General features: G+C 37.0%; 1 protein-coding gene across 7 annotated transcripts in view; it reads right to left on the reverse strand.

Annotated features, from left to right (window-relative positions):
* The window catches only part of LOC128030607 (semaphorin-6D), a 145,224-nt gene that overhangs the window by 74,368 nt on the left and 49,551 nt on the right, over positions 1 to 21,305 (reverse strand). For 6 of the 7 annotated variants that reach the window (XR_008187928.1, XM_052618367.1, XM_052618363.1 and 3 more), the window contains one exon: positions 4,845 to 4,949. The exons of the other annotated variant lie outside the window; for it this stretch is intronic. The gene's annotated coding sequence lies outside the window, so the exon portion shown is untranslated. The remainder of the gene's footprint in view (positions 1 to 4,844; positions 4,950 to 21,305) is intronic. 7 annotated transcript variants of the gene reach the window in all.

Raw genomic sequence — 21,305 nt, forward strand, 5'->3', positions numbered from 1 at the left:
GCCATCACAGGAATAAAATACAATTATATGGTAAAACATTTTAAAATATTTTATGAGAGAAATTTTTCTTTCTCGCATTCAAAAACCTCAAACAATAAATTGCGCAAAACCTACAAACAAACAAAACTAATACAATTTCTAAGACTTTTCAATGGTTTATACATTTAATGACTTCTTATTAATGTCCTGGAAATTCTACAATTGCTTAGCATTTCAAGGTTTTCCAAGACTTGGGGAACCCTGAATTAAAGAACGATAGTTTCACACTTGGTTACACACACAATTCAATTCAAGCACATATAAAGCATATACTAAAGAAAACATTTAAGAACTCACAATACATCTAACACCTTTTATCAGGAAAATGCAGTTTTTCTTTTGTTTCTGTTTGTTTTTACTACTCCACATATCCCTTACATTAATCCACCAAAGAGCCTCCTTCACTCAGAGCCAGTTTGGATTAGCACAATACGGTCGGTTTTATTATATTTTAAGACTGTATTATAAAATGCACGGTGTCAAAGTGACGGAGTATAATCCAGTGGTTGCATATCACTAGTTGTTGTGACAAGACAGGAGGAGGAGCAGTAATGTGGATTACAAAAGTATGGCAAATGAGTGTGAGGATGTCTCTGTGTGTGTGAGAGTTATTTGGGTATCTATTAGGATTACAGAAGCAAGACGTGTGTTACTCTGGAGGATGTAATTCGGTCAGAGTTAGAGTTCTGCTACGGGGTCACCCCTCTGTGGAGCCATCTGCATCCTCCTGCCTGTTAGTCTCAGGACACTGAAGCTCAGAACTCAAACAGGCCCAGGGGGACGAATGTGCACGAATAAATACACAGAAAAAAACTGGACGCTGGTGGTTAGGAGCCAGGAAGTGATTCCTGAGTGCCAATCTGCTGGCGAAAAATGGGAATTTAACCCCAAGATTTTCCAGTGAAGCCAAGTGCTATCCTGTCAGGGTGTAGAGGAACCAATCAGATTATTAGGTTTTTGTAGCTGACAGAGTTTGCTTGAATCCTACTGTATGCACCAGAGCATAGAGTATGGTACATGGAATATTCACAGAATATTAATTTTTGGGTGAACTATCCCTATATGTAAATGTTACATCTTGAATTATTCCAGTTATGCATTATCTCTCCTAGCCAATTCTTTATAACAGGGTTTTTCAATCATAGAAAAGAAGACAGATTATGTAGAATATGCTATTGAAGACTTTAAATGGCATACAGACAGTCCAACCATTGTATTCAAGTCTAAAGTGCCTTTCCAAATGACTGCCCTGAAATTTCCTATTTGCGGAGATGTTGCAATCCATCGTAGACCCTCTGTGGTGGGCAACAATGAAGCCGAAGGAGTGAGAGTATCAGATGGTTGGAGTCATGAAGTCAAAAGGCCAAAGAGTCAGAGAATCGGGTCTCTTGTCCTCACAGCAAGATAAAAAAGGCACACTTCTCATATAGCAGCAAATCACACTTAGTGTATGTTTGAATGTGTGGTGCCAGATATGAAGAGGAGTGAAAGAAAGGGATTCATTCATCTCTCAGACCCCATTCACACCTGATTTTAACATCCATCTCTAGTTTGCAGCTCTAAATACAGGGGTCCAACACATCTTGCACAATCGGTTCACTGAACACATTTTGAGGAACTCACCAACACATGTGGTCATGTATATAGTGTAAACGCTAATGCTTCCTGTCAGCAAAATACCGCCTACCCATGTAACATGTAATCACTGCTAGACATGGAGGATTTTACATTCTATGCCAACGGGTTACAGCTTTAAAGTCAACATGAAACAAATAAATTCAACAAATTCACAAAACCAAGAGACTTCTGTAATGTGACATATTTACGGGGTATTCAATGACAAACATCAGGTAGGACCTGATTTTACCAATCTGTAATTGATTGGATCATGAAAAGGGGGGTTTCCATACCAGAATGGAGACAGAAAGTAATTGTGGATGACCAGTTTCAGGTTCCCATTGGCTGAAAAGGTTAGTGATCTTGATAATATCAGCACAAAAGCAAAGTTATTTTAGTGGCAGAGAAAATAATTATATTTTGATTAAGGACTATAAAAATGAAATTTTTTGCCTTTGAATAGCATGCCAAATGAATTATATACAAAATACCCAGGAATTTAAAATAGAGGGTTTTGATTTCATGTTGACTTCAAAATAATATTACCATCCTTTTGCATACACTTAAAGTATGCATGCACAAGAATTTGATTAAACTAAACTACATAAAACTTGTCTCTTTCTCATTTCACCATTGGGATTCACATCAAAGCACCAAAAAACATCTACATTTGCAAGCTTTCTCACCTGACCTTTCACAAAGTTGGTATGGGCCTTTCCATTAGCATGCTTCCAGACCTGCAGGGCTCAGCTCTATACCAGATCATCCACAGCACACTGAGAACCGTCGGGATAAACCGTTTAATGCAATTTGACTGAATACCGCTCCGAGTGATTCTTTGTTGTCATCAATGACCTTTGGATGAAAATGTGGATTCCAGGACAAAAGGGAAGGATAGAGAGAAATCTAGAATGAGAGTGCTTTACACTATTGTTTCTGCTCAGAGGTCAGCAGCAGGGAAGTGAAAGACAGAATGAGTGAATGAACAATGGTGCGGCTCAAATGATGTGAGGGCATGTCAGTTTTAGTCAGAGCCAAGTGTTTAACCAGAAAAACAAAGGTCGTTTCATTGCTTGCCAAACACTCATTATACGTTTCTTTACGGGGTGAATGGTATTACCAAAACCTTTTTTATCATCATACAGTATCAGTTCTCCCTCAGAAAAAAAGAAGAAAAATTTAGATAAAATGTTAAATAAAAATAGTTGAATTATGAGATATAAATGTACAATTATGAGAAATTAAAGGTGCTGTATTTTTATATATATTTATGAAACCTGTCATTATGTCTTGACAGTAGAATATGAGACAGATAATCTGTGAATCAAGCTCCTCTGGCTCCTCCCAGTGGTCCTATTGCCATTTGCAGAAACTCCATCACTCCCGGTAAAAAATAACCAATCAGAGCTGCGGTCCGTAACTTTGTTTGTGTTCAAAATGTAGAAAAATGTATATAATAAGCGAGTACACCATGAATCCATTTTCCAAACCGTGTTTTTGGCTTGTCCTGAATCACTAGGGTGCACCTATAATAAGTGTTTATAATCTGACTATTTTAGATTGCTTCGGGGATACCGCGGCGGAGTAACCCAGTACCTTTGTGATTCTTCATAGACATAAACAGAGAGAAGTAGTTCCGGCTACGATGTTCTTCCGCAAGACGCAAGAGCGTCAAAAGTTCCCTACCCCAGCTTTAATGTCAGCAATTTTATAGCAAGATACAGACTATATACATTTATGGGGAATAAAGCCAATATTGTACAACAAAGGGCCATACTGACATATACAGATGCAATTAATAAAAATGGACTGAAAAACTGAGATATAAAGTCAAAATTTAAAATATCGTCACAGTGAAAAATCTCACAGACAAACTGAAAGATTTAAATTCACAATTATGAGAAACAAGTCACAATTGTGATACCTAAATCATATTATGAAGTTATAAGTTGAAGTAATAATTTATTTGTATTTATTTGAAAATTGACTTCATTTGTTAATTTTGCAAACCTCACTTCTTTTTATTTAAAAGCACAATGTTTTCACTGCTAGAGTTAGCATTTTTAAAACAATAAAGGTGAAGCTTGATGATGCTATGGAGAAGAGTGGAATGATGGGAGATAACTTTCACCATCCAGAGATGTCCAAATCATGTTCACGGATGTAATATATATATTATTATTATTATCTATACACTGTTTGATGAATGAATCTCCAATAACATCACACGCACATCATTGTTGTTTATGATGAAGGAATTCGCGAGAGAGCAGAATTCAGTCAGCGAGCACGCGGACTGAACAACAAAACTCCGGTGTTTTAGCAATGACACATCTGAGCGCCTTTGATTGGTCGTTGCATTCATAAGCTCAATAGACTTGTGTGTGATTGGTTTTAATGTGCAACATTGTAAATACGCGGAAAAAGAATCATGGTGCAACACAAAGCAGTTCTAAATTTTATGCTGCAGTCAACACTTTTAATTTATTTTTATTCACGACTGTCATAATGGAATTAGTTTAACTGAACAGCACATTTAGGTCTGCGTGTGTTGCATAGTTTCTAAAAGCGGAAAAAGATAGCACGGATATTATGTCTTTGATCGGCGATAATGAACCTGGACAAGCCATTATTTAAAATTGGAATTTTTCTAGATTTACAAATCCTTGGGAACATTTGGGTTAATGTAAGTACACATGTGGATATGTGGATATTTTATTATAAAAATCTTACATATTGTGCCTTTAACAGTATAAAGTGTTCCTATCTATACTGTGACGTAAACAGCATAACCGAATCTCTACCAGTTGCTAATGATATACTGTATACTGACATATCGTCCAACTTTAGTTCCTCAAGACAATGGACAAATTTAAACAATGGACTAATGTAGTAAATTGGATGAGCGTAGATATCTCTCTGTATCTCAAGTGCCTATCAGACATGTTTACTTAAAGACGCGATCCACTAATGCAATCCAACTAGAGTGGGTTGCATCAGATCTGACATGTCGATCCACGTCTGTTAGTTCTGCTGATTTTGAACCGATGCTGAATCTCTGTAAACTGTTGCGTCTACAATTGATTTTGTCTGCCATGACGAAGAGAGGAAACATGAGCTGGCGTGTCCATGATGACAGTTAAGAAACCTGAATCACTGTAAATAGAGAGAGACTAATCCAAACTCACTGTTATCCTTTCAGGAGAGGAGCAGTGGTGGAAAAGCTTTGGCTGTCACTGGTGTTCAAGAGGGTAGATGGCTACGCAAGACCAAAGAGATTTTCACTCGAGATCCTGAGAGAAAGAGAGAAAAAAAGAAACAGACAAAAATAACATAAATATATGTGGATCTGGCTGTGTTGGAGATTTGTAGACTAATAAGCGCTGGTTTGTAGGCGACTCATGTTAGCAAGAAACGTGAACCGGCCAGTGACCCGTGACAGAGGAAGATTCAGAACTCACCACTACTCAGGAAAAAAAATCCCTCTAACGCTCTCTCGTAAACACACATGGCATAACCCTAAACAGGACCAGATGTTTCTGCTGGGGAGCTTAAACCCTATGTGTGTGTGTGGAAAAACGAAAGCAACAGCAACTTTCCATTCATTAACCCTCTTCTATCAAAAAATGGCAAGATAATCACAGCGGCAATTTGTGTTTAATACACAAGACATACTGTAACTCAATGCATTTCTATATGCATCAGTCTATTCATTCATTAACCTTAAGTGGGTCCTTCGATAGGGGAACATTACATTTTAATAGAGGGGTCTTATACAGCTGTGCAGCACTAAAACAGTACAATTCTGTGAATCATGGATTCTATTAACCGACTGTGGTATTCCACACTCCTGAATCTTTTAAAACCCCTGGTGAGTTTGGGGGGCGACTGGCTGGATTTCCCGGAATACATTCGTGCAAGGCTATCACATTCTGACCGCGGTTAGCCCTGCGAACCACTAGTGAGTTATCGTATGTGGCTCAGGCATTTAGCCCTCTCACCCTCCTCTTTCCATCACTCACACCCCCCACGTCCCAGCCGGGGGGTTGATGGGTGAAGGAGGGGGGAACAGTCATTGCTCACGAGCCTGAAATTGGTGTCTGAACTCAACCATTTATATCACGCTACAGAGGACAGGAGAAACAAAACAAACCTTAGAGAAAGACACACAGATATCCAGAAAATATGAGTGTCATCTGTCTAGGCATCTAGCAGTACTGGCGAGTAATCAACTAGAATTGGTGACATTGCTAACTTAGCTACTTTTCCAGTAAAGTATACTTTTGGTTTTTACATGTATGCCGGGATAAAGTAGATTACAGCATGTGGCATACTTTTCATCATCAGCATAGCACGCATATAGATACATTTTTATAATCATAGGCAATTAATATTTTTCTCTTCAGGGTAGTTAGCAATTAAACACTGTAGCTAGATGTTGAGTTTACTTATTAGACGTGCTAATGGACACAAGACAATTGAACAACTTTAAGACTAGTAAAGCCAATATTGTAAAATAAAAATCAATGATATAAGTCGTAATGTGAAATAAGGTCGTATGCAGTCAAAATGATGTGAAAAAAGTTACAATTGTGAGATTTTTACATAATTTGCAATTGAAATTGAAATTATCAGATTTAAATCCACAATTATGAGAAATAGTCACTACCTTTGGAAACAGGCTTTTACACCACAGTAATTAATTAATAATCTAGCGACTTCCATACTTCAAAAATGAAAGGAACTTTAATAAACTTGTAACGCCAATGCACATTTGTTTCAAAAAGCACTTTGATAATGATTAAATTCAAAACAGCAAGTATTTGACTCTAGTAAAGCATACAAATACCCTAATATGTTTGCAGATATTTAAGAAACATGCTGAGTTAACATACTTGTTTATCTGAGAAACAATGCTACAGTCAGTTATTCTCCTTTGAAAATGTGCGTCCTGGGCTGGAATGTCAGTGTTTGTTTTGGAGACCCTACCACTACCAGTTTACGCAATTGTATTTTGGCACCCCGAGTTGCCAGTTGGCGGAAACACAGTGTACTTCATTTCATTTATCATCAAGTGCGCTTGTTCCTGTTACTGTCATCAATTTGGCAACCCACGTGTGAGTCAAGTCTGAGGAGGAGGGGCCGGGAGGAAAAAAACCCTCTCCAATAATATGAATTTTTGACTGCAATACCTAGTTCAATCACTCAGTTTCAATCCTACATACAGCACCTTTAAGTACCTTATGGGAAGTCGTGGCCTGGTGGTTAGAGATTTTGACTCCTAACCCTAAGGTTGTGGGTTTGAGTCACGGGCCGGTAATAGCACGACTGAGGTGCCCTTGAGCAAGGCACCAAACCACCAACTGCTCCGGGTGTGTGTTCACGTTCTGTGTGTGTGTGTGTTCACTGCTGTGTATGTGTGTGTGTGCAATTTGGATGGGTTAAATGCAAAGCACGAATTCTGAGTATGGATCACCATACTTGGCTGTATGTCACTTTCACTTATTGCTTCTATAACAGTAACACCATAAAAACAAGCAAACATACCCAGTGCTATGGCTAAAAGTTAAAATCTGCACTCTAAAAACTGATTTTTGAAGATTATCGGATTAAGTTTTTCAAGGAATTACTATTTCAGTTAAATTACATGTTTAATTAATTGTTACTTGCTATTTATTTTAGTAGTAATTTGAAATAATTTCAGATATTTTTTTTCTACAGCAATTTTTTTTTATATTCTTATATTATTATGCATTATATTTTTCAGCTTCTGCAAAAGCTGAATGAGATTTATACAAGCACACACACACCACTACAGAGGGTGAACCATAGTTCATTCTTGTTTGGCCTGGTGGAAGTCACTGGCTCTGTGAATGAGCAAATCCATCAAACATAGTTCATTTGAAATGAAGCTAATGTAACTACCCAAGCATGAAGTTACACTGCAATCAAATCAATACAGACTGTGGTTGGAGTGTGTTTCGGTTCGGAAATATGAACTCAAGGATAAAAAAGACAACAATGTAGAAACTCTACGATGCTGGTACGTCCAATTTTGGCTAAATTACACATTTAATCATGGTATTTGTGTGTGCGCTATGATTTATTGGCAGTCTGTGGTCCCAGCATTCCCTCTCGCTGACTGACTCGGGGTCAGTGATCTAATGGTCATGACACTTTCTAAGCTGTTCTGCATCTTGAAAGAATCCAATTCTAACAGTACCATCCAAATTCTATTATGCATTTCTCAAGTGCTCTCCCTTTATTGTGACATAGTTGCACCTGTTATATCTTATGCAAAGGGTGGTCTTAAAGGGACAGGTCACTCAAAAATGAAAATTCTTAGCCTCATGTCAGTCATTACAAATCTTATATCTTCAACACACACACACACACACACACACACACACACACACACACACATACTCTAACAAGACCATAAAAGTAGTCCATATTGGTTTATAATGTTTTTTTGTTTTTTTTTTAAATACTTAAGCGTGATAAAACAATAAGGGGATTTTACTTTGGGGGAGTAAACTGTCCCTTTAAATCACCATTGGATCTATACTAACCCAGTAAATTGTTTGTTTGCATGTTTGTAATAAATAAATCTCAGCTTAATGTCAGCTGTTTTTGTTCTACAATGTGATCAGTGTCCTGAAAGTGGGCTGGTCTACACAAAAACAGAGCTGCTGTTTTAGTAAATGCCCTCAGCGAGACACTGCTGACCAGAATTAGGCTTAGGATCAAGATTAGATGTTGATTTGTGATCATATTCCATTTAGGAAACATGATATTTAGAAGCACAGTATTAGGTTAAGATTAGGTTTATGATTATTACTAGAGATCTGGATAGGTTTATGATTATTGGTTAGATTTAGGGTTGAGGACATTGAGGATTATGGTTTTGTTTGGAATGAGTCATCTGCTGGCTTTACACAGAGGGCTATGTAGATTCAATTTTTAAATGTTCTGAACTTTGAGACTTGAGCCATGGATTTCTGACTAAAAGTTATGTAATCTCTAAATTGTGTGATGTTTAGAAATGCTTTATTAATTTCTTTATCTTAAAGAAACAGTTTGCACAAAAATTCCACAAAAGTCTAAAGAGTGCACTACTAAAGTAAATGTCCCTGACACCAAACTTTATTTTAGATTTACATGGTGGAAGGAAACTTTTTTAATGAATAACAAATTTAGTCAATTCATTACATTAAAAAAATGATAGATGAACTGCAGTATTCTTAAAGAGAAAATCAAAAGTTATAGCTACATATGACTAGTCCTCAATATGAACCAATTTGATTATATGGAAAATATCTGCCATTACATTCTTCAAATTATGTAAATTTTCATTTTTTGGTAAACCATTCCTTGAAATCTAAAACATACGCACACTCATATCCTACTGTACCTGCTGTTTCTTTACTTCTACACAAAAACAATTAATTTTATCACTCTGTGCAAGCGTACTAATCTTTTTTTTCTTTCCATTCTTCACTTAGCCCACCCCATCTCTCGCTTTCATTCTGCCTTTCTGTTCGGTGATGAATTGTCCCTGGTCTCCAGGAATGGATCTGTTAATAATTCAGACCAGACCCTGGCATTGACCATTAGAGCCAGGCAGAACCTTCAGCTGATAGATCACTAATCAGATTAATCGTTGTCTTTCAGTGGGAAATGAAACAGAGTGATGAAACATGCCGCGCATGGTAATATACTGGACCATCCAGAACACTTCACTAACACACGCTTTCAATTACGGCAAGCAACCACCTACAGCTTGAGAGAACTTTGCCCATGATTGAGTATTCAAACAGCAATCCTAACATTAGCCGAACACATTGAAAATATTATCCCGATAGATGTGTGTTGCACAGGATGGACTTGAATAATGTGTAGTGACAGATGAGAACGATGCCTTCTCCAGACAAAAAACATACATATATCAGTGTAGTTCAGCTATACTAGTCGGAAATCTACAACTAAACTTGATCATCAGTACATTCAGATCCTGTTCCCAGCTGTAATTTGACTCTAATTGAAGTGTTCTAGGGCTCATGTATATATTTCCAGCTGAGATTAGGAACAGAGGTCATGAGATCTCATTTCACACTGATTTGCCTGCAAAATGATTTGGTTGTTTCCTGGGTTCATGTACAGATGTTGCCAATGGTACCAGCTAATGACAAAGTCAAGAGTTTGGTGGGGCGTTTTGTGTGTGTCCTACTGTGATGATACCAGCTAAGTTACACAAATTAGAGTTCACCATGGTGTGGAAATATTGATTAGTCACAGTTTGCTGTAAGCCCCGTATACAGACGCACTGATAATAGATAATACAAAACATCCAGCATGACTTCATCCAAAAAATGCAAATTCTGTCATAAGGGCCTTTCGCACCGCAGGAACCTTTTCATGGTACCAGAACTAATTGTGGAACTACCCACTTTTGGGCGTTTTAGTACCAGACTTTCGAGAATAAAATTAGCTCCTGTTCCAGAGCAGGGTCTAACCAGCACAACTGGTACTAACCGCAAGGTAAGTAGACACTGATTGGCCAGACGCGTTTTAAAACGCCCTCACCCGCAAGGATTTAAAACACAGTATAAACATATAGTAAACATTGTGTCAACTTATTTCGCAAGTATGATGAACAGTGATAGATGGACGGACACTTAAGTGCAGGCATTGCCAGTTGTCGTTGAAGATTCTTAAACTTCCTTTCTGTTCTTTCAATCGTTTTACATATATGTCGACATTACATGTCCATTATTGAAAAAAACACAACAAATACACAGCTCCGATCACAGCGTTATTCATCCTTCTGTTGTTAACACTGTTCTTTGTTAACATTGTTGAATGTCGCACACAAATGACATCGCTATCAACCGGCTTACGTCACGTTCTAGTACACATACGAATGCAACCCTTTAAACGGTACTGGGAAATAGTTCGCTTTAGTACAGTACATTTAGTTCGGAAACTAAAGCGGTGCGAAAGGCCCTAATATTTATTTGTGTCATATCCAAACCTGACAACAAAAAATAAACACCATAAAAAGTAGTCAATATGTCTCATTTTGCAGGCATAAAAGTATATATTCAGTAGTATTTATCCATTAAATATTTTATTTAATTTATCTTATTATATTTGGTGCTGCGCAGTGGAGAAAAACATTATACAGGTCTGGAAGAACATAACAGTGAGTTAATAATGACAGAAATGTATTTTTAAGGGGGAAAACTGTTGCTTTAGGAGTTCAGGAGCAATAAAGTTCATCCAACTCCATAACTTTGCTCCAATTGTGTGCTCTCTTTCTGCCTCTTTGTCTGTTTTTCTCTCAGAGCATCATGTTCTCTCGCTTGACTTACTGTGATGTTTTTGTTCTTTTTTCCTACAGTGAAAAGTCTGATCTGGTCTGGCTGACGGCAACATACACTGACTATTCATATATAATTTATCACAGAGAAACAGAACAGAGGGTGAGAGAGGGAGAGTTTGTCCCCAACTCTTAAGAGATTTAAATGGTGCATTCAAACACACAGACACACACACACAAACAACACCACCACAAGATTGAGCAAGAACAAAAACAAAATGTACAACACAAATATACCCAGGATCCAATCCAAATATCTCAGCAGGGGTAAAACATCTTGTAGTTCAAGCTTAAAAAACACAAATTGTCATAAATCACACAAGACGTCACTTCAAATGGTTTGTTCAACTAATAAAACCTGACAATTGGAATTTTCAGTTTGCCCCACTGTACCTGTTGTATTGTTAACCAAGCATTAACTGTTACCCCATGCTCCGTCAACCTCAGCGCTATTAAACATGAACTCTCGCCCCAGTCTCAGTCAGAGGATTTCTGTCTCTCATCATCCACTCAGTCCTCATCAGAATATAAATAAAGAAACTGAGCCTTAAAAATGGACTTTAAAGATACTGAGAAGCCTCTGTTCTTGAAATCAAAGGATGGCTTTCTAACAAAACGTGACTGGAAATCAAATGACAGCTAAAACAAAGAAATATCAGATATGAAGGAATTATGAAATGGTATCTGATTTCACCTGTAGATAGTATCAGACCACAACTATATTCAAGCAACTAATCAAATACACAACCATTCAAAAGTTTGGAGCCATTTTTTATGTTTATAAAAATAAGTCTAACGCTCATTAAAAGTTGCATTTATTTGATCAAAATATAATAAAACAGCAATACTGTGAAATATAATGAATATGTAATCGATTACTGTGATGGATGGTGAAGCTAAATTTTTATTTAGTTCCTCCAGTCTTCAGTGTCACATTGTTCCTTCACAAATCTGTTTGTGGAAACCATGATATTTGTTGTATGATAAACAATTTTGGTTCGGTGTTATCCAATAATACATTTATCCAGAAGCTTAACCTGCTGCTGATTTAAACAATGCAAAGTCAAATAACTGATGTTGTTGATGTGAACAGATCCTTTATGCATGTGCATGTGTGTGTGTGAAAGAGAGAGAGGGATGAAGGGGTACAAAGCTCATGCAGGGTCAGTTCTTCTTCCTGATACCGTGGGAACGGATAGACGGGTACACAAATGGACCACTGTTTTTCTCTCACTGCCCTGATCCAAAACCTAGCTGCCTAAACAGGGAGCATGTTAAAGCATCATAGACAATGTGCATAAATGTAGTGTTTTTGTGTAGTGTGTGTGTAGTGTAGTGTAGTTGAGGTTTATTAGCATTAGCTTAGCAACATGCTCACTCCACTGGAATCAACTGAATAAGCTTTTCCATGTTTATGATACATTACAAGTTAAATTTGTTAAAAGCAACCATCTGTAAGAACCGTAAACTACTAAAAATCACTGCAACACAAAAAAACATCAATGCACTTCCACAAGCACAGCTTTGACTTCCAGCATACAGCAGAACTTCCTTTCACCATCAGAGTCAAGGCTGCATCAGTTTCCATCCCTGCTGGCCTCTCTCTCTCCCCCAGCACCCTTCACTTCTTTCTATTCATCTTTCCATCTCTGTCTTGCGACTCTTGCTCAAAGTGACCCTGACATGTCCTTTTCCCAGTGTCCAAAGGAGTCCTGCTGTTTCACTCCTGTCTGGCGACAAGTGGCCTTTTAGCTGCATCTCGGACCACCGATCTCACTCTCTCTCCAGGTTTCCTCAGCTGATACTGCACACTTACTTCAACATAAAAAATAACATGGACAGCTCTTTTGATACACAACAATTGACAATGCAAATCCTCCCTAAACTACAATCCATATGTCAAAACCATGAGATCATTTACATAGGATAGGATCGCACATTTACATTCTAATGCTTACTCAGTCTTCAGCAACAGTGATGATCATTTCCAGAAATGCATCAGTAGTAAAAATCTAGCAGATACTAAAAACCAGATAACTCATATATATATATATATATATAAAATGGTACTTTAATTAAATCACAAATAAAACTAAAAACTTAAATTGTTTTTACTGCTTCAAGTGAATTTAGGCATCATACATTATAATGCATAGTATAAAATATTTATTTTGAGAAATACATTTTGAAATTTGCTAAAGATTACAATTAACAGTTTTACTAAATTATTAATATTCTTTACAGATTAATTTTAAGTGAATTTCAGATGATGGCAATTACAACACTGTTATTAAATGATTAATATTTTAATTCAATTACTTTTATAATAACTATCTGAACTGCCATTATACTAGCTAGTAATTTTTTTAGTTTACACACCAGATTTAGCACTAACCAACGAGTTTGCTGCTTGTGCATTGGTTCCACACACTAGCAAAGAATCCAGCAGTACCTTCTGCATGTTTGGCAGAAATGAGCTCCGTTATTTTGACAGATAAATACAACAAGAAAAAAAAAAATCAACATGTAGCACGTCAGTTCTATCTGGTATGTAAGACACTCTCTCTCTCTCTCTCTCTCTCTTTGTGCATGTAAGAAATGTACAGAACATTATCAGCTTAAAAAAAAAAAAAAAAAAAAAAAAACACAGCAAGTCAGGCACTTAAACAGTAGAGTTTAAGGGTAAGACAAATTGGAATAGTGTGTTGGAAAGGCGAGTGAAAAAAATATCTGTGCTAAATTTATACTTAATCAAACTCAAACACTGGCGAGTGAAATCTAACAATTTATTAGCCAATAGCTAATGATATACATACAATATAACATTTAGTCGCATATGTGAGTGATTTACTTTTGTAAAGGGTAATCTCATCCAATGCATCCCAAGTCCTTTCAAGCACAAAGAGGTTAACCAATTAGCCAATCCAAGATGATCAGTTAAAACTATATTACGACTGTTTTTTTAGCAAGAAATCTAAAATTGCAGAAATATAAAATTATAATGAGACTTTAGGGAAGGTAAATCAATGCTACTAAAGTGCACAATATGCCCTTAAACTCTCATTTCATGTTTTCAAGAAAAAGCAATGAACCTTATCACTGACCCAACAAAAATCACTGTTCCCCACATTTGTTGCTAGAAGCTGAGACTGCATTATGATCAATAAAGCACCAACAAGCATTATATAGCAATAAGCTAAGAATAGTAGTTAGTAATTCAAAGGCAGCGGTCACAAAATGTAACTACTACAGTCTAATATAAAAGGAACCGCCAGAGCGTTCCTGGGCCAGTGGCCAGTGCTACAGCCAGGCTTGAGAGCAATATAACAGACATCTCTGGACATTAATCACCTTGAAAGCCACAAGCAGCATAAAAATTGACAATCTGGCAACCCACTGCATGTCTTTATTAAATACCACATCGCTCAGGGTCTACAAACACCCCTGTCCTGGCAGTGAGGGCTGAGGTGAATAGAAACCGGGACGAAACGGAATGAGAACCAAACGAGAGGAATGATGAAAAAGAACAAGCGAAAAAGTGTGAATGATGGAATAAGAGATGGAGAGATGATGAATGTTTAACCTAGACCCTATTTTATAGACAGGGGGAGGTGTGGTGGGTAATGCATGTCAGCGTGACATCTAAATTGAACTATGACATGTCGTCATCACTATACACACACACCTGTACAAAAAACTCAACTCAACTCACTGCAACTCAAATATGGCACAATACTAGTGATGTCACACACAGCCAGTAAGGCGGCAAGTGGTTCTACAGTGAAAAGCAGCAGGGAATGAAAAACTCAGCGACACACCAGAGGAAACAGAGGCAGAAGGCTTTTGCTCATTCAGGTGAAGCTTTTCTGTCAGCAAGAAAAACTGCTTCCCCAAGTCATTAATTCAAGCAACCGGTAATTTCCTTCTGGACAACAACACATCCTCTGCAGGTAAGTATAAAAAGAGCAAAATGGTGATCCAGGTTTTAAAGGGGACAAATAACATAAAACAATACAGTATACATAACTTTAGAAAGGCTTCAAACAGTGATTAAAATGGTCGCAAATATGACAAAAGATTTGACAATAATAAAAATCAGGGAAAAAGACTTTGTCTGTCCATTAGTGGTTTTGTCTGATATCATCGTATAAGAGTTAAGCAAAAAGAATCTGGCATTTTGTCATTCTTTTTGACTGACTCGTTAAAAAGAACCAGTTCATAAGAGTTATTTTGATCAGAAAAACATCATAACTCTAATAAAGCGATATCAGACGAAACCACAAATGGACAGACAAAAAGATCCTAGAATATCCTTTAAGCAGCTGTTTTATACAGTTTATGGCTGAATCACATGTCTCCGATGAGAAGAAGAGGTGGCTAATGCTGGTCGTTAGGTTACTGTATGATGATTGAAATCGCAAAGTTACTTCAAACAATTAGTAAATAAACTGCAGAGTGTTATATTTTCTAAAGCATGCACGAATTGCATGTATTCTGACAGAGCTGCAAGAGTTTGCGGTGCCAGGGTTCAATACCCAAAGTGCGAGATAAATGGTGATGAACTTTTTTCTCATCAGTTGCCCAGTAACATTTTTGTACATTTTTTAAAAGGCATGTGACAATGTGATACATGTGACCAAAATCGTCCCAAATTCGTAACGAGAATAATTTATAAATCTGCATGCTGTTATCAACAAAGAAAGAAGCACTGAGATCTTCCTGCAGGTTTCTGCCAAAATAAAAGTAGAGAAAAAGCAACAACTCATGATAGTGTTGTAATTTTACCATCGTTCTGTAATATAAAATAAAAAAGTTACAATAATACGATAATAATTAACCTGCAACAGCTCTATTAATGTTTATTATAACATTCACACATAGTGTTCAAATTTGGATCCGTAATATATCCTAATGTTTTAAAAGTCTTCTGCCTTTAGTTGTACAGTAAAAAATACATGCCTGATTCAAGTCTTAAATGGCAAAAAAATATATATATCATTTTACTAACTTACTAATTTTAAGTTAAATTGTGCTTAAATTGTGCTTTTTTAATTTTTTTTTCAGTGTTAAGTAAATATTTTTTTAATTATTGTTTTGAAATTGATTTTTTATTTGAAAAGCAGGACAAAAAAGTAAAAAGTACATTTTGGCAGTTTAATTAATGCAACAGTGAAAAAAAAAAAAAAAAAAAAAAAAAAAAAGGCCTACATGGGCCTCAATGTGAAAAACCGTGTTCAGTATTCGGCCTTTGGCCCAGTGTTTCATTTGAGAAAAATTAGAAAAAAAGGGGGGGAAAAAAAACTTTCTGCAGAGAAAGAATCTAAAATCATAAACTCTTATCCCAGTGTGCTAGAGAAACATGTTTAAGCCATTCCACTCAAAAAGCAATGCTTCCTTTCCCATCTTATTTGTGCCATCCACAACATCCATACTGGTATGAACACCTTTAAACAAGGACAGACATACTGTATCAGCATTTCTCGTTCTGCCACTGGTTTCTACGTCTGTGAATAAGGATAAAGACAACGCACTTTGAAAGAGTTAATCTGGAACACATCTTCTGAACATCCACACTTTAAACCATTACATATTGTTGGACAGAGTCCTGCAACATGACACAAAAATGTCTGGTAATGTTCTGCAATTCAGCCAATGTAGAAAAAATGCAGTGGGAGCTCTCTTTATAAGAGTGCAGGATGCAGGAGAAAGCTGTGTCCTACTTGGCTGCAAAATATGAATGATCTGTCTGTAAACTTTTCCACTTTTGTGGGAAATCAGGTTAATCTTCAATGGATTTGCAAGAATACAAAAGAACAACCCGTATCATTCTCTTCCACTCTCTGAAGATCTGAATTAAAGGCTTAAGATTCAGAATGCTCACCTTTTCTCTGCTCAAGGTCTGGAGGCTTTTATATCTTTCTGTTATCAACAAAAGCAGAAAAATATACAGTGGCACCAAAACACTTACATCACACCTACAAACATAGGAAATTCTTTTTTAGATACTGTATAAAATGATCATATCAATGGGATTTTTTTTCCCCCAATAGAGCTGTTTTTTGAACTAACTTGTCCTTTCTGATTCCTTTTTGAAAATACTTTCAAACAACTGGCCTCAATGTGATATTTTTGTTTATATATTTATGTATATGTGTATACATTTTAGGGATGGTTTAAAAAAAAACTCTGCCTTTATCCGCCGTCACTGCGCGGTGTGACGCTCTGCTCAATATTGTGCTCATGCTCATCGGAAAGTTCACCAACAGGAGATTTGTATACTTGTTCCAACTTTGTTCCTGTCTGCAATAGCACTACTGTGCTGTAACATGGTGTATTGGGCACCAATGGTAAAATGATGCGACCCTCTCGTGACGCTATGCTCTGATATAACTTTGTAGGGACTATACAACATAAGGCTATTTGGAGAAAAAACAATTCTGATTCAGTTAACCTGAATAAAAGTAATGTATTGATAATTAATATTAATATATTTCCTGTCCAATTTTTTTGTTGTTTTTAATAAAAGTGTGGTAAAAAAATTTTTCGCTTGTATACTTTTTATTATGGAGTTAAATTAAAAGGTTTTACAAACATATTTTATATTATTTAATAAAATAATAATTATTACACAGCATTTTTTGATTTCAGTATTAGGCCAAGTGCATCCAGAATTTTTGGTTTCAGTTTCAGCCCAGAATTTTCATTTTGGTGCATCCCTAATTAAATATCATGACTCTTAAGGACGAAAAAACTAACACACACAAAAAAAGACACCGATTGTAAAAAAAAAAAAAAAACTATTTTTAAAGGCTGAATGGACATTTACTTGGAGATTGGATATGTATTACATTAAACCATTTATGTATGTGTTTATTTATTATTGTATCTTCGTTACACACATTTCTGGATCTCATTCTAGATTCTTACTTGAATCTTGGGGCTGCGAGGATACACAAGACCCAAAAAGTTTTGAAAACACTGAACTAAATATAATTATATTCATTCATTAAATGCAATATAAGTGTCCGTTTTTGGGGACACAATTCTAGGACAAAAAGATCCTGCTGTACTGGGTCTAGAATAGATGTGGGTTAAATTAGTCTTTGCTCTGCAGAACGTAGTGCTTATTGACTAGAGAGCTCTGAGGGATTTCACTGTCCTGCAGCTGGATTTTAGATTAGTTCAGGTATTTTTCACCCTCTTTGACGACAGCCGAGTAGATTTACAACAACAACAAAAAAAATTCACTGAAAACAGCTGCTTATAGAAAAGGCCTCTAGTTCATAAAGGATATTCCAGGATTAGATATCTCTCCAGCTGCACACAGACCTCAGCAAAATGACCTTTCACCCAGAAAACAAATAATTTGTATAAAGGACCCGACCGCTTCTCAAATTCTTTTTCCTCAATGGAATAAATTTTAAATTGAGCACTTGGCAGCAAAGGAACTTTGTTGAAATATGGTTCAGGGAGCTTTAGGAACGTGGATCTTGGGATAGAAACAGCACAGCGTGGTCAGCTTCTCACGACTTTGCCATTTTCTAAGATTGCGAAACGTGCGATGGTAGTCTTCCAATAAACTCCAAAATGAGAAAGCATTGAGCAAATGCCTCCAAAAATCCACTGAAAAAAAAATCAATACAGACAGAAAGAGAGAATAGAGGGAGCAATTCAGCTTCCTTCATGTCACACTAATGCATTTCAATTTTCCCTCAAAAGAAAAGCTCATTTCTGACTGTCTTCTTGGTCTTTACAGGCTGTAATCTCTTCATTAGGTCAGTTATGATTGGCCACTTCAAACAAATAACTGCTATTCAGAGAAGTGTGAATCTTAAAGAGTTCGATTACATCCAAAGCATCGTGGTAGGGCTTGTGAGGGTCTCTTTTCTGAGGTGGGCTATGTAAACACGAACTGAATGAATGGAGGCACACACTGGCTGCTGGGTCTGAGTGAGTGATGCCTGAGATGAGAAGTTTTGCTTCTCTCTCCATCTGTAGCATCTAGGGATGCACCGATACCACTTTTTTCACAATGAGGAGGAGGAGAAGAACAAAAATCATGTTAGTTTGGCTTCAGTTAGCAAACAACTGATGTTTCCTTAAGTTAGTTCCACACTTAATTATACCTATTAAAATGTATTGTATTTGTTACTTTCACTTTTCATTTTAATGGCACATTAGAGATGCTCCACTGCAGCAGCATCATACTGTAATGCAGGGAACCACTCGTTATACATTATACGAGTACACCCGCACTATTTTGGTGCTGTAATTTGCATGTGCACTGTAAGCGGTCACTCGTGTAAAATAAAACCATAATTTCAGAGAAACTAAACTAAGCAATAGTGATAGGGCAGGTGGATGATCAATGACACAATAAACAATACTCAAACATACTCCAAACCACAATGCTTAACTGATGTAAAAATGAACCAAACTTGGTGATCCCTTTAAATATAAGTCAAACTATCTATTTCAGTATAGCAGGCTCAGAACATTTGCATATATTATGGACAATATATAATAGTGTTTTATTTTTATTTCTGATTCCTACTCTTACTCCGAGGTAAATTAAGCCTACAACTAAAAAATATTTAAATCTTAAATTTTGTACAATTAAATTCAAAGCTTCAAACTGTTTTGTATATTTATTTTAAAAGCATATTATATTTATGAACAGCGGATTATTTTCGGAGCTAAAAATAAACGTAATATTCAGATCAAACACAAACACAAATTCAGAACTCTAAACTTCCAACTTCGGTAATTACTAAATTAAACAAAAATAAACGATGTTGCCCTGGCAACTAGCTGAAATAATATTTTTCAGGTTCAACACTAAACCAGTTCAGCAGAATAGTTGAATTATGACTATTCAACCATTAGAAATGCTAAACAGAACAATAGTTCACATAATTTTAAAATATACACATTTGAAAACAATCAAAGTTTTCAATTAATGCACTAATGCAATAATGAACCAAATCGTTCCTCTATTATTCACTAAGTAAGCACACATATAAATCACCAAGTCTACAAACAATTGTTTATCCAATGTAAAATCACTTCCATCAAGTGAACTAGGCTAGTGACCCACCCATGAACATTTACTTCACCAACATCATTTCAGCTGACTCTTACCATTTCCAAAATTGCCCATCTGCACCCTGAGCATCGACCCGACGGCATCTCCGAGCTGTTATAAGGGCACATCACAAGTGTAATTCACTAGGTCTGAAGGTTTCATAAGCTGGAAGAAGACCAGCCCTTTCTCATTCTTCTGTTCTTCAATGGATACGCTTCAGCAGCTTTCTTTACCTGAGCTGACAGCCATGCTTGGTCAGTGTTATCTGACAGAAACATTCTCAGCTGATTCAGGCAGTGATTACCGAGTTAAAAGCTGACAGTTGTGGAACGCCCTGACGGACGGACAGGTTTGCAAGAGATTTTCACCGTTTGCTAAACATGGCAGTCTGAGTCATCAGACACTGGATCAGGGAGGAAAACAACAGAGCGGCAAAGCCGAGCTTCATTAATACAATTACTGTCAGGGCTGAAGGGATATTTGTGTACATATTGTTGCATGGTTGAATGTACGAGTTTCATTACTGACGAAAAGCTGAGTTAGTTGTTTATGCTCTGTACAGTCAGGTGTGTCGGGACCAGTAGGTAATTGGGTAACCATGGTAACCGGGGTGTGTGGGGACGCTGTGCTGTGTGGACATTTTTACAGCAGGTGTACGGGCTGTAGTGATAGTGTGTTGTTGGCTAACCGTGAGGGTGTGTGTGGTGACAGTAGTTGATCTGTACTGCTGATGCACAGTGGGAAGCCGGGAGCTTGTCGGCAACAGCTTATCTGCCAAAACAGCCGGAGCCCTCGGCACCTCCCACAGAGAGGACACACATGCAAACGTACGTGAGCATCGCCCACCTGAAGGAGAACATTCAGTTACTTAGGGTACAGATGGAGAAAGAGAAAGGCAATCATGACTCGCACGCAAGTAAACACGCACACTATCCCTTTTGTCACAGAATCTCCCCAAACCAGCTTTGAAACTATAGTTTTTCCAACCCCACCACACCTAGTCTGACACCCATAACAGACGGCAGAATAACAGGAATGCAAGGGTTGGTTTATTTTATTATTGGTGCTTGTAAAGCCAGGCTTCTGCATGAGGCCTCAAATTAAGTGGTTTGTTTGAGGAGAACCACGCTATCACTTTGAACATCTATACTTTTGATTTTGGCTTGGCAGATGGTAAATAAT

The sequence above is a fragment of the Carassius gibelio genome, chromosome A16 (genome assembly GCF_023724105.1).
Source record: "Carassius gibelio isolate Cgi1373 ecotype wild population from Czech Republic chromosome A16, carGib1.2-hapl.c, whole genome shotgun sequence".
Lineage (NCBI taxonomy): Eukaryota > Metazoa > Chordata > Actinopteri > Cypriniformes > Cyprinidae > Carassius > Carassius gibelio.